Source organism: Moschus berezovskii, chromosome 26 (genome assembly GCF_049115385.1).
Source record: "Moschus berezovskii isolate FMDL1 chromosome 26, NW_MosBer_1.0, whole genome shotgun sequence".
Taxonomy (NCBI): domain Eukaryota; kingdom Metazoa; phylum Chordata; class Mammalia; order Artiodactyla; family Moschidae; genus Moschus; species Moschus berezovskii.
The window spans coordinates 49,704,527-49,719,497 of NC_142485.1; positions in this window are offsets into that span (position 1 = coordinate 49,704,527).

Consider the following 14,971-nt stretch of genomic DNA (forward strand, 5'->3'; position numbering starts at 1 on the left):
GAAAAAATAGCCTCTAAATAGCAATGAGCTAACGAAGAAATCAAAAGGGGAATAAGAAAATACTTTGAGACTAATAAAAACACCAACTTTCCAAAATCTATTGGATTTTGCAAAAGCAGTTCTAGGGGAAATTGTATAGTGACAAATGCTTCCCTCAAGGACGGGGGAGAACCTGAAATGAACAACTTAACTTACTATATAAATGAAGTAGAAAGAGAAGAAAAAATAAAGCCCCAATTCCTCAGAATGAAAGCAATAATAAAGATCAGAGACGACTTTAATAAAATTGAGACTTCCCCTTTCCTAAAGTAAAAAAAATATCAAGTAAGTGAAAAAATATTTTTTGAAAAGATAAGCAAAATAATAATTATTTATCCAGGTTCATCAAAAATAAAAGATAGATGACTCAAATAAACGAATACAAATGAGACATTACAGCCAACATCGCAGTAATAGGGAAAAATCATAAGAGGATACTACAAGTAGTTATATGGCAAACAACTGCACAACCTAGAAGAAACTGACAAATCTCTAGGACCATACAACCTTTCAAAACTGAATCAGGAAGGAATGTATAATCTGAATAGTTGAAACACTAGTAGTGAATTTGAACTTTCAATAAAAATCTCTTAGTAAAATAAAGTACAGGACCGCACAACTTCACAGCAGAATGATTACAAACATATAAAGAAGAGCTTATAACCAACATTCTCAAACTTTTCTAAAAAATAGAGAAAATGAAATAGTCCCACATTTTTTATGAAGCTATTATTTTCCTAACACCAAAAACAGACAAAAACACCACCAAAAAATACTCATTGCCAATATTTCTGTTGAATATAGTTGTGAACATTCTTCACAAAATATGAGAGAATGAAATTCAACATCACATTGAAATCATCATATACCATGATCAAGATGGACTTATTCCAGGGGTACAAGGATGGTTCAATATCTGCAAATTAGTCAGTGTGGTACACCACATTAGGAAAGAGAAGGACAAAAATCACATGATCATCTCAACAGATGCTGTAAAAGCATTTGGCAGAATTCAATATTCATTCATTTCAAAAACTCTCACCATACTTGTTATGGAGGGAATATATCTGAACATAATGAAAATGAAAGTGGAAGTCGCACTGTGCCCACTCCAGTACTCTGGCCTAGAGAATTCCATGGGCTGTATAGTGCATATGGTAGTCTGAACATAATAAAGGTGATTTATAACAAACATAGATGATATCATATTCAGTGGAAAAAGCCGAAAGCTATTCCTCTAAATCAGGAAATATAGACAGATGCTCACTCTTGCCACTTCTAAAACACTACAAGTTCAAGGCACAGCAATCATTCAAAGAAAATAAATAAAAGTCATCCAAACTGGAAGGAAGAAGTAAAACTGTCACTACTTGCAGTAGACATGATACTATACACAGAAAGCTATCAGTTCAGTTCAGTTCAGTCTCTCAGTCCTGTCCGACTCTTGGCGACCCCATGAATCACAGCACGCCAGGCCTCCCTGTCCAACACCAACTCCTGGAGTTCACTCAAACTCATGTCCATCTTGTGGGTGATGCCATCCAGCCATCTCATTCTCTGTTGTCCCATTTTCCTGCCGCCCCCAATCACTCCAGCATCAGAATCTTTTCCAGTGAGTCAACTCTTCGCATGAGGTGGCCAAAATATTGGAGTTTCAGCTTACAAAAAATGATTAAACAAATGAAATCAAGGTGAATTAAAACCCTAAATGAAAGACTGGAAAATATGAAACCCCTAGAAGAAAATATAGGCAGAACACTCTTTGACATAATTCATAGCAACATTTTTTCACCTGTCTCCTAAGGCAAAGGAAGCAAAGAAAACAATGAGATCTAATTAAACTTAAAAGCTTTTGCACAGCAAACGAAAACACTGACAAAATGAAAAGAAAACCTACTGAATGGAAGTATTTGCAAATGATATAAGGGGTTAATATCCAAACTATATAAAGAGATAGTTGAAAGAGACACACGTACTCCAATGTTCATTGTAGCATTGTTTATAATAGCCATGATATGGAAGCAACCTAGATGTCCATCTGCAGACGAATGGATAAGAAAGCTTTGGTACATATACACAATGGAGTATTACTCAGCCATTAAAAAGAATGCATTTGAACCAGTTCTAATGAGGTGGATGAAACTAGAGCCTATTATACAGAGTGAAGTAAGCCACAAAGAAAAGCACCAATACAATATACTAACACATATATATGGAATTTAGAAAGATGCAAATGTTAACCCTGTATACGAGACAGCAAAAGAGACACAAATGTATAAAACAGTCTTTGGGACTCTGTGGGAGAGGTTGAGGATGGGATGGTTTGGGAGAATGGCATTGAAACATATATATTATCATATGTGAAACGAATCGCCAGTTCAGGGTCGATGCATGTTACAGGATGCTCGGGGCTGGTATGTGGGGATGATCCAGAGGGAGGATAAGGGGAGGAGGGAGTTGGGAGGGGGTTTCGGGAGGGGGAACTCATGTACACCCAGGGCGGATTCATGTCAATGTATGGCAAAACCAACCAATATAATATTGTAAAATAATTAGTCTCGAATAAAAATTTTAAAAATTAAAAAAAAGAAAACAAAGCCCACTGAAAGGGAGCAAGTATTTGCAAATTATATGACTATAAACGGTTAATATCAAAACTATCTAAAGAGATTATTCAACTCGATATTAAAAAACAAACAAACAAAAACAATGGGAAGATCTGATTTTCTCCAAAGAAGATATACAGATAGCACATGAAAAAATGCTGAACATCACTAACTGTCATATAAATTAAAACCAAAATCACAAGGAGATATCACCTCACACTCATCAGAATGGCTATCATCAAATCAAACGTCTGAAAATAACAAATGTTGACAAGGATGTGGAGAAAGGGAAGCCCTTGTACTTAATTGGTGGGAATGTAAATTTGTGCAGTCTATGGAAAACATGATGAAAGTTTCTCAAAAAACTGATAAAAGAACTACCAATTGACCCAGAAATTCCACTCCGAGTCATATATCAGAAGACAATGAACACTAATTTGAAAATATACATGAATTCCTGAGGGGGAAGGAACAAGATGGCAGAGGAATAGGACGGCGAGACCACTCTCTTGCCCACAATTTCATCAAAAGAACATTTGAACGCGGAGTAAGGCCCACAAAACAACTTCTGAATGCTTTCAGAGGACATCAGGTACCCAGAAAAGCAGCCCACTGTCTTCGAAAGGAGGTAGGAAAAAACATAAAAGAAAAAAAGAGAGACAAAAGAGGTAAGGACGGAGCTCCATCCCAGGAAGGGAGGCTTTAAAAAGAGAGAAGTTTCCAAACACCAGGTAACACTTTCACTGACGAGTCTGTGACGAGCCTTGGTACTTCAGAGGGCCACATAACTGGGAGGAAAAAGAAAGAGATTATTAAAACCCAGAGATTATCCACCAAACAGTAACTCCCATCGGAGAAGCAGCACAGACACCTGCATACACCATTATCAAACATATGCTGGGCAAGGAGGAGCCAGCTGAACTGCTTAGAGAGAGGACTGGGCTTGAATGCTGAGAGAACAATATGAGAGAACTAATGGGATAGCAAAGCAGACTGGGATAGCTTCCCCATGAAAAGGCGGAAAGCTCTAACCTAAGACTCTGCCAGCCCCACTCACAGAACAAAGGGCTGAGCAGAGTGAGCTGACTGCGGTCGGCCCATCCCCCATCCCCCGCCAAGACAGGCAGGGAGGTCAGCCAGAGCCAGAGGGGGCAACTGCGGCCCCAGAAAGACATCCAATACAAACTGCAGGCAGGCTTGTTGCTAATCAAGACTTCTTGGGCTCGGGCCGGTCAATATCTGCCTGAGAAAGTGCGCAGTTTGTACACCCAGAAAACCGAGTGGAAGAAACTGGAGAGGCGATAAGTTGCAGCGACCGCACTCGCCAAACACCTGGCCACTTGAGCTTTTCGGACCGGGAAAGGCACAAAACGCAGACCCAGCCAAGCCTACACCTTTGTGGAGTACCCGAGAAACTGAACTTGAGACGCTCAGACCTGGGAAGTGCATACAACCCAGCACCCGCCTCGGACAGTTCCCAGCAGAGCAACCTGGAGTCTGTGCAGTGTAGACTGGGACACGCGCTGTGAGCGGGGGCAAACCCAGTGTGGCCGAGACCCTGCGAGCACTCCCCACAGATGCCAGAGATATTTGTTTGCAGTGTTCCTCCCTTCCCAGAACAGGACTGAACAACTGAGCCTTAAAAAGTGTCCACCCACCCCTAGTATCAGGTCGGAGATTAGACACTGAAGAGACCAGAAAATAGAAGCTAAAACAGAGGCAACCACCTTGGAAATGACAGATAGAGAAGTCTAGAGACTACTCCAAGATTAAGACTAAAAACCAGAGGCAACAGGCTTAAGCCCAAATATTGAGAACACCAGAGAACTCCTGACTCCAGGGAACATTAATCCATAGGAGCTCATCAAATACCTCCATACCTCCACTAAAACCAAGCACCACCCAAGGATCAACAAGTTCCAGAGCAAGACATACCACACAAATTCTCCAGCAACACAGGAGACTACCCCTGAGTTTCAATATACAGGCTGCCCAAAGTCACTCCAAACCCACTGACATCTCATAACACATTACTGGACACTACATTGCACTCCAGAGAGAACAAATCCAGCTCCACCCACCAGAACACCGACACAAGCTTCCCTGAACAGGGAACCTTGACAAGTCACCCTCCCAACCCCACACACAGAGAGGAAACTACATAATAAAGAGAACTCCACAAACTGCCAGAAGACGGAAAGGCCACCACAAGCAAAACAATATAAGCAAGATGAAGAGGCATAGAAATACCCAGCAACTAAAGGAACAAGATAAAAGCCCACCAACAAAAACAAAAGAGGAAGATAGAGGGAATCTACCTGATAAAGAATTTCGAAATTTGATGGTGAAAATGATTCAAAATCTTGAAAGCAAAATAAACTGGATAAAAGGATTGAGAAGATGGAAGAAAGGTTTAATAAAGACTTAGAGGAAATTAAAAAAGAGACAATCTACAATGAATAATGCAATAGATGAGATCAGAAACACTCTGGAGGGAACAAACAGTAGAATAACAGAGGCAGAAGACAGGATAAGCGAGATAGAAGATAGAATTGTAGAAATAAAAGAAACAGAGAGGAAAAAAGTAAAAAGAATTTTAAAAAATGAGGACAATATTAGAGACCTCTGGGACAATGCTAAACGCTCCAACATTCGAATCATAGGAGTCCCAGAAGAAGACAAAAAGAAAGACCATGAGAGAACACTTGAGGAGATAATAGTTGAAAACTTCCCAAAAATGGGGAAAGAAATAATCCCCAAAGTCCAAGAAACCCAGAGATTCCCCAACAGGATAAACCCAAGGCGAAATACTCCAAGACACATATTAATCAAATTAACAAAGATCAAACACAAAGAACAAATATTAAAAGCAACAAGGGAAAAGCAGAATATAACACACAAGGGGATTCCCATTAGGATAACAGCTGATCTTTCAACAGAAACTCTTCAGTCTAGGAGGGAATGGCAAGACATACCTAAAGTGATGAAAGAAAATAACCTACAGCCCAGATTACTGTACCCAGCAAGGATCTCACTCAAATATGAAGGAGAAATCAAAAGCTTTACAGACAACAAAAACTGAGAGAATTCAGCATCAACAAACCAGCTCTCCAACAAATGCTAAAGGATCTTTTCTAGACTGGAAACACAGAAAGGGTGTATAAACTCGAACCCAAAGCAATAAAGAAAATGGCAGCTGGATCATACTTATCAATAATTACATTAAACATAAATGGGTTGAATGCCCAACCAAAAGACAAAGGCTGGATGAATGAATAAAAAAACACGAACCCCATATATGTTGTCTACAAGAGACCCACCTCAAAACGAGGGACACATACAGATTGAAAGTGAAGGGCTGGAAAAAGATATTCCATGCAAATAGAGACCAAAAGAAAGCAGGGGTAGCAATACTCATATCAGTTAAAATAGACTTTAAAACAAAGGCTGCGAAAAGAGACAAAGAAGGAAACTACATAATGATCAAAGGATCAATCCAAGAAGAAGACATAACAATTATAAATATTTATGTACCCAAAATAAGAGCACCGCAATATGAAAGACAATTACTAACAAGCATGAAAGGGGAAATTAACAACAATGCAATAATAGTGGGATTTTTTAATACCCCACTCACACCTATGGATAGAGATCAACTAAACAGAAAATTAACAAGGAAACATAAACTTTAAATGATACAATAGACCAGTTAGACCTAACATGTATCTATAGGACATTTCACCCCAAAACTAGGAATTGCACCTTTTTCTCAAGGGCACATGGAACCTTTTCAAGGATAGATCACATCCTGGGCCATAAACCTGTTCTGTTCTGTTCTGTTCAGTCGCTCAGTTGTGTCCGACTATTTAAGACCCCGTGGACTGTAGCCTACCAGGCTTCTCCATCCATGGGATTCTCCAGGCAAGAATACTGGAGTGGGTTACCATTTCCTTCTCCAGGGGATCTTCCCGACCCAGGGATCGAACCTGGGTATCCCGCGTTGGAGGAAGACGCGTTAACCTCTGAGCCACCAGGGAAGCCCCTAGCCTTGGTAAATTCAAAAAACTGAAATCATTCCAAGTATCTTTTCTGACCACAATGCAGAAAGATTAGATCTCAATTACGGGAGAAAAACTATTAAAAATGCCAAGGTATGTAGGCTGAAAAACACGCTGCTTAATAGTGAACAAATCATAGAAGAAATCAAACAAGAAATCAAAATATGCATAGAAATGAATGAAAATGAAAACACAACAACCCAAAACCTCTGGGACACTGTAAAAGCAGTGCTAAGGGGGAAGTTCATAGCAATACAGGCCACCTCAAGAAACAAGAAAAAAGTCAACTAAATAACCTAACTCTACATCTAAAGCAACTAGAAAAGGAAGAAATGAAGAACCCCAGGGTCAGTAGAAGGAAAGAAATCGTAAAAATTAGGGCAGAGATAAATGCAAAAGAAACAAAAGAGACCATAGCAAAAATCAACAAAGCCAAAAGCTGGTTCTTTGAGAAGGTAAATAAAATTGACAAATCACTAAAAGACTCATCAAGAAACAAAGGGCGAAGAATCAAATCAATAAAATTAGAAATGAAACTGGAGAGATCACAACTGACAACACAGAAATACAAAGGATTATTAGAGAATATTATCAGAAATTATATGGCAATAAAATGAATGACTTGGAAGAAATGGACAAATTTCTAGAAAAGTACACCTTGCCAAAACTGAACCAGGAAGAAATAGAAAATCTGAACAGACCCATCACAAGCACGGAAATAGAGGAAGTAACCGGAAATCTTCCAGCAAACAAATGCCCAGGCTTCACAGCTGAATTCTACCAAAAATTTAGAGAAGAGCTAACACCTATTCTACTCAAACTCTTCCAGGAAGGGAAACTTCCAAACTCATTCTATGAGGCCAAAATCACCCTAATCCCAAAACCTGGTAAAGATCTCACAAAAAAAGAAAACTGCAGGCCAATATCACTGATGAACATAGATGCAAAAATCCTTAACAAAATTCTAGCAATCAGAATCCAACAAAACATTAAGAAGATCATACATCATGACCAAGTGGGCTTTATCCCAGGAATCCAAGGATTCTTCAATATCCGCAAATCAATCAACGTAATACACCACATTAACAAACTGAAAAATAAAAATCATATGATTATCTCAATAGATGCAGAGAAAGCCTTCGACAAAATACAACATCCATTTATGATAAAAACTCTCCAGAAAGTGGGAATAGAAGGGACATATCTCAACATAATAAAAGCTATATACGACAAACCCAGAGCAAACATTATCCTCAATGGTGAAAAACTGAAAGCATTTCCCCTAAAGTCAGGAACAAGACAAGGGTGCCCACTCTCACCACTACTATTCGACATAGTTCTGGAAGTTTTGGCCACAGCAATCAGAGCAGAAAAAGACATAAAAGGAATACAAATTGGAAAAGAAGAAGTAAAACTTTCACTGTTCGCTGATGACATGATCCTCTACACAGAAAACCCTAAAGACTCTATCAGAAAACTCCTAGAGCTAATCAATGAATACAGTAAAGTTGCAGGATAAAAAATCAACACAGAGAAATCCCTTGCATTCCTATACACTAATAATGAGAAAATAGAAAGAGAAATTAAGGAAACTATTCCATTCACTTGCAGCGAAAAGAATTAAATACTTAGGAATATATCTACCAAGAAAACTATAAAACACTTGTGAAAGCAATCAAAGAGGACACTAACAGATGGAGAAATATACCGTGTTTGTGGATTGGAAGAATAAATATTGTGAAAATGAGTATACTACCCAAAGTAATTTATACATTCAATGCAATCCCTATCAAGCTACCAAAGATAATTTTCACAGAGCTAGAACAAATAATCTCAAAACTTGTATGGAAATACAAATAACCTCGAAGAGCCAAAGCAATCTTTAAGAAGAAGAATGGAACTGGAGGAATTAACCTGCCAGACTTCAGGCTCTACTACAAAGCCACAGTCATCAATATAGTATGGTACTGGCATAAAGACAGAAATATAGATCAATGGAACAAAATAGAAAGCCCAGAGATAAACCCACGCACCTATGGACACCTTATCTTCGACAAAACAGGAAAGAATATAAAATGGACAAAAAACAGTCTCTTTAACAAGTGGTGCTGGGAAAACTGGTCAGCCACTTGTAAAAGAATGAAACTAGAAAACTTCCTAACACCATACACAAAAATAAACTCAAAATGGATTAGAGAGCTAAATGTAAGACCAGATACTATAAAACTCCTAGAGGAGAACGTAGGCAAAACACTCTCCGACATAAATCACAGCAGGATCCTCCAAGACCCACCTCCCAGAATATTGGAAATAAAAGCAAAAATAAAAAAATGGGACCTAATTAAAACCAAAAGCTTCTGCACAGCAAAGGAAACTATAAGCAAGGTGAAAAGACAGCCTTTAGAATGGGAGAAAATAATAGCAAATGAAGCAACTGATAAAGGATTAATCTCCAAAATAAACAAGCAGCTCCTGCAGCTCAATTCCAGAAAAATAAGTGACCCAATCAAAAATTGGGCTAAAGAACTAAACAGATATTTCTCCAAAGAAGACATAAAGATGGCTAACAAACACATGAAAAGATGCTCAACATCCCTCATAATCAGAGAAATGAAAATCAAAACCACAATGAGATACCATTTCACACCAATCAGAATGGCTGCTATCCAAAAGTCTACATGCAATAAATCCTGGAGAGGGTGTGGAGAAAAGGGAACCCTCTTACACTGTTGGTGGGAATGCAAACTAGTATAGCCACTATGGAGAACAGTGTGGAGATTCCTCAGAAAACTGGAAATAGAACTGCCATATGATCCAGCAATCGCACTCCTGGGCATACACACCTAGGAAACCAGAATTGAGACACATGTACTCCAATGTTCATTGCAGCACTGTTTATAATAGCGAGGACATGGAAGCGACCTAGATGTCCATCTGCAGATGAATGGATAAGAAAGCTTTGGTACATATACACAATGGAGTATTTTTCATCCATCAAAAAGAATGCATCTGAATCGGTTTTACTGAGGTGGATGAAATTGGAGCCAATTATACAGAGTGAAGTAGGCCAGAAAGAAAAACATCAATGCAGTATACTAATGCATATATATGGATGTAAGAAAGATGGTAACCTTAACCCTGTATATGAGACTGCAAAAGAGACATAGGTATATAGAACAGTCTTTGAGACTCTGTGGGAGAGGGTGAAGGTGGGATGATTGGGAAGAATGGCATTGTAGCATGTATATTATCATAAATGACCAGTCCAGTTTCAACGCATGATACGGGATGCTTGGGGCTGGTGCACGGGAATGACCTGGAGGGAGGATATGGGGAAGAGGGAGGTGGGAGTGGTGTTCAAGAAAGGGAACACATGTACACCCGGGGCGGATTCATGTAAATATATGGCAAAACCAACCAATATATTAATGTAAGGTAATTTGCCTCCAATAAAATGAGCTTTAAAAAAATAAAAAATTAAATTAAAAAAAGAAAAGATACATGAATTCCAATGTGTATTACAGCTTTATTTACAATATAAATGATATGGAAGCAACCAGTGAACAAAGCACACATGGTTCCTCTCTTCAAAGCACTCGCATGGATTATGGCAAAAGCAAGCATTTTAACACTATAGTAATCCTTAGAAATAATGGCAGATACAAGTTCGTTGAGTTGGAGTAATTCTTCCAGCGTATTGTATAGAAAAGGAAGGCTACAATAGTGCATATAGTCTGCTTCAAATTCTATAAATTAAAACAATTCTCTGATGTATATATGTTCATCCAAATATATGTGTATTATATATTCTAGCATTATATAACACATATAATATATACGTTATAAACTTTTAGGGAAAACAACAGAGACAAAATATTAACAGTATATATATCCATTGACATACTTATTGGTGTCCTCTAATTTCATTTTTATCCTTTTTGAATATCCATCTTCCTGCTCTGTTATCCTGTGAATAGAATATAAATGACTGTGATGTTAAGGTTTGTCAAAGTAGTTCTCAAGGTGGGCTGGCCTTCACATTCTTGTTGGGTTTGAAATATTACCTATACTATATGCGGTACATGGGATCAAGTGGCAACTGTGGGAGGGGCATAAAGATAAGCACTGCTGACAGGAACGCCAGGGAATGCAATGAAAAAAATGATGTACAAAAGTTAAACAAGCATGTGAAATCAAAAGCTGAGGTTGGAAAGGAGTCAATCAAAAAGACTCCAGCACACTGGAACCAAAGTATCCTTATGTAACAGAGCAGCATGAGCACAGCCCTTACCAGGAAGCAATTGCTGTGCCTTACTACACCACATCCTGTTACTAAGTAACAGGTCTTGCTCAGCAATTGGACAGTATCCCTGGGCCCCACCCAAAAGAAACCAACTATCAATGAGGTACCTACTGATATGTCTCCTGCTCAGCTATTGGTCAGTTACACAGTGGGCCCTACCTGATGATAACTGTCAGTAAGGGAACATTGGGGAAGTGACTCAGTTAGGAGTCCGTGGTGCAGTGATCATGTGATTCTTGCCTTTGGTTACATTCTTTTTCTTTTTTTTTTTAATCAGGAATAAATTTCTGGTTGATGGGGCAAGTTGAGTTTCCCTGACTGAACTGAACACAATACGAGAGACAAAATGTCCCCAGCAATATTAGTGGAACAGACATTGAACACTCTCTTTGCTATAATGTGTAATCTTATGGAGACAGTGTATTGACCTTGGGGCAACAGACTGAGGATTCACCAAATCTTGGGGACTCTAAAGTTCATTAGATTAGAAACAACAGACAACATGTTCTTAATTACCTTTTTCCATGTTAAGTGCGTACTCTTAAGTTCCTTAAGCCCCTCAAGAACCCCAAATAGAAAGAGGGTGGTCTAGAGATGAAGTGACTAGAGGATTCTGAAGTGCTGAAATGGGATGAAAAGTGTTCATACAGGGATGGAGGAAGCAGGAGTGTTGAAGGGAGACATATAAGTAAAAGAATAAAGGGCATTGAAGGAACGTCTGAATGTCATGAGCAGAAACACCATGCCCCTGAAACACCACTCCCCAGAATCAGACACACAGAGGTGTCAGCAGTGGATAAGTTGTATCATGGCCTCCCTCTGCCTAGACTAGCCCATGTTGATGGGCAAAGGGGTACATTGTGATGTCTAAGACCCCAAGGCCACCAATGACTGAGGGAGTGTCTAGCTGACCTATCAGATTGAAGGGTGTGGCTCCTCACTGTCCTGAAAAGGTATAGATAGGGGGTTCAGAGGCAGAGATTCTGGGTTAGGTCACTTCGTGCGATCAACATGACTAAGGTAACCAGGAAGCCACAGAAGCCAAGAAGAGTTGCAACTCGTTTTCCTTCATGGATGAAAGGAAGAAAGACGACCTGTTGTCAACGGAGATACAGAGGCAGTGTGAAGGTAAAATGACTCCATCTATGCTCCCCATGTTCTACATTGACTTTGCTGCACAAGACCTCTACACTGCCCTTGCCTGGCACAAAAGCCCTCATCACCCACATATCTTTTTCATGAATTCTCTCTTCCAACTCAGTTGTTATACTCTTTCTTCAAAACTAGTACCCTTCTCTTTTCTTTCCAGGCATGAAATATGATCATGAGGGTCAGAAGACCTCTAGAAGAAACTTTGAGAAGGAAAATTCAATCATATGCCACTCAGTCGAAGAAGGTGAAGAAAAAAAGACAACCAAATTGGTTTTCCTGTTCCTGTCCACGTAAGACACTCATCAACGCTGAAAAACCTACCAAAATATGAGGAAGAGTCCAAAAAGGAGGCAGAATCGAAAGAGAAGATAAGCTCAGCCGCCAATGAATGAGAGACCCTGGGGAAGTACAACCTGGGCAGCCAGTATCTGAATAACAAAGGGCAGACAGTTTAGAATTGTTTCTCCAGAGGTCTGCTTTCTTACAAATGGCGAACCAGGAAAAGACTGACTCTCACACTTACATACTAAACTGATGACTGCCATTAAAATAAACATCAAATGGTGAAAGATGATATTTGTGTGTGTGTGTGTGTGTGTGTATGTGTGTGTGAATTATCTGGTGCGAAAGGAGGGTAGGGAGAGAAGAGGTGGGCACCTGAGTGGGGAAGGGTGTGGAGTACTGGGAGATTGGGAAACAGACCTTCAGGCCCCCAGTTAGCCAGAGAGGAGAGGTCTGGACTGGGTCAGGAGTCTGCACTGAAGATGGATAACCCTGCTTAACAATTGATCTCAGTGGCAAGGATTAGTGGTGTGGTGTTCCTGCCTTTGTTTGGGGTGTGGAATGACATTAGTGTCTAGATTTCCAGAACCCAGATGGGAAAAAGGTTAAACATGGGGATGGTGAATGTCATAGTTTCCCTGAGAAAAGCAGGCAGAAATCACCTCCTGGCCACCTACGTCATAAAGGGGTTTGTTGCATCACTCGCCTATGCTGTCAGCTAAAGGTGCTCAGGAGGCACAAAATGCTGATACAACTAAAACCCACAGCTCGCACTCCAAACGATTAAAATAATGTTTGGAGGGAACAGACCAAATATCAGTTAGGGCACTGTTGTCCTAAGAAATTGGTGGGAGCAGTGTATTCCCTAGTGCAGAGCAGTGGTGGGGGCCCAATCCCGGTGCATGTGACTAACAGGATCACCACAGAGAGATAATTTTTTGGGGTGGGGGGCACCATGCAGTTAGTTGGATCTTAGATCCCTGACCAGGGATTGAAAACTTCTGTGTTTCCCCGTTAATTTTCTGTTTATTCGATCTATCCATAGATGTGAGTGGGGTATTAAATCTCCCATCTTATTGTGTTATTGCTAATTTCCTCTTTCACAATTATTAATATTTGTCTTACATATTGCGGTGCTCCTGTGTTGGGTGCATATATATTTATAATTGTTATATCTTATTTTTGGATTGATCCTTTGATCATCATGTAGTGTCCTTCTTTGGCTCTTTTCACAGCCTTTGTCTTAAAGTCTATTTTATCTGATATGAGTATTGATACTCCTCCTTTCTTTTGTTCTTTATTTGTGTGGAATATGTTTATACAGCCCTTCCCTTTCAGTCTGTCTGTGTCCCTCGTTTCTAGGTGGGTCTTTTGTAGACAACATACATAGGGGTTTGTTTCTTGTATCTATTCAGCCAGCCTTTTCCTTTTGGTTGGGGCATTCAACCCATTTAATTTTAAGGTAATTATAAGTAAGTATGATCCTGTTGCCATTTACTTTATTGTTTTGTGTTAGGGTTTATACCCCCTTTCTCTGCTTCCTGTCTAGAGAAGTTCCTTTAGCATTTGTTGGAGAGGTGGTTTGGTGATGCTGAATTCTCTCAGCTATTGCTTGTGTGTAAAGCTTTTGATTTCTACTTCATATTTGAATGAGATCCTTGCTGGGTACAGTAATCTGGGCTGCAGGCTCTTTTCTTTCACCACTGTAAGTACACCGTGCCATTCCCTCCTGGCTTGAAGAGTCTATTGAAAGATCAGCTGTGATCCTTGTGGGAATCCCCTTGTCTGTTATTTGCTGTTTTTCCCTTGCTGCTTTTAATATTTGTTCTTTGTCTTTGATCTTGTTAATTTTATTTATTCATTTTTTTTGTTTGTTTCCTTTGTAGAACACAGTATTTGAATTTCTCTTTTTCATACACATATGCTTAAAAGCAAAAGCAATTATTTTTTCTTGATAATATCATCTTGTTATTCTCTATTTCTGTAGGCATATTTCCTTTGAGAATCCTCCCTGTGTAAATGCAGTTTTTAGCTCTGTGATAATGCAAATTGCTTATTTTCCCTTTGTATTTCGATTTTTTCACGAAAGTTTTATTTTACTTTGTCTTTGTTTCAATTTTTTCTTTTCTGTTTTTTGGTCTACCACATCTTTTATTTTATTATTTTTTTATTGGAGGCAAATTAATTTACATTAATATATTGGTTGGTTTTGCCATACATTGACAAGAATCCGCCCCGGGTATACATGTGTTCCCCTTCTTGCACCTCTCTCCCACCTCCCTCTTCCCCATATCCTCCCTCCAGGTCATCCCCGACAACAGCACCAAGCATCCTGTATCATGCGTTGAACCTGGAATGGTGATTCATTTCACATATGATAATATACATGCTTCAATGCCATTCTCCCAAATCATCCCACCTTCACCCTCTCCCACAGAGTATACACCTATGTCTCTTTTGAATTGACTCACTGGAAAATACTCTGATGTTGGGAAAGGTTGGGGGCGGGAGGAGAAGAGGACGACCAAGAA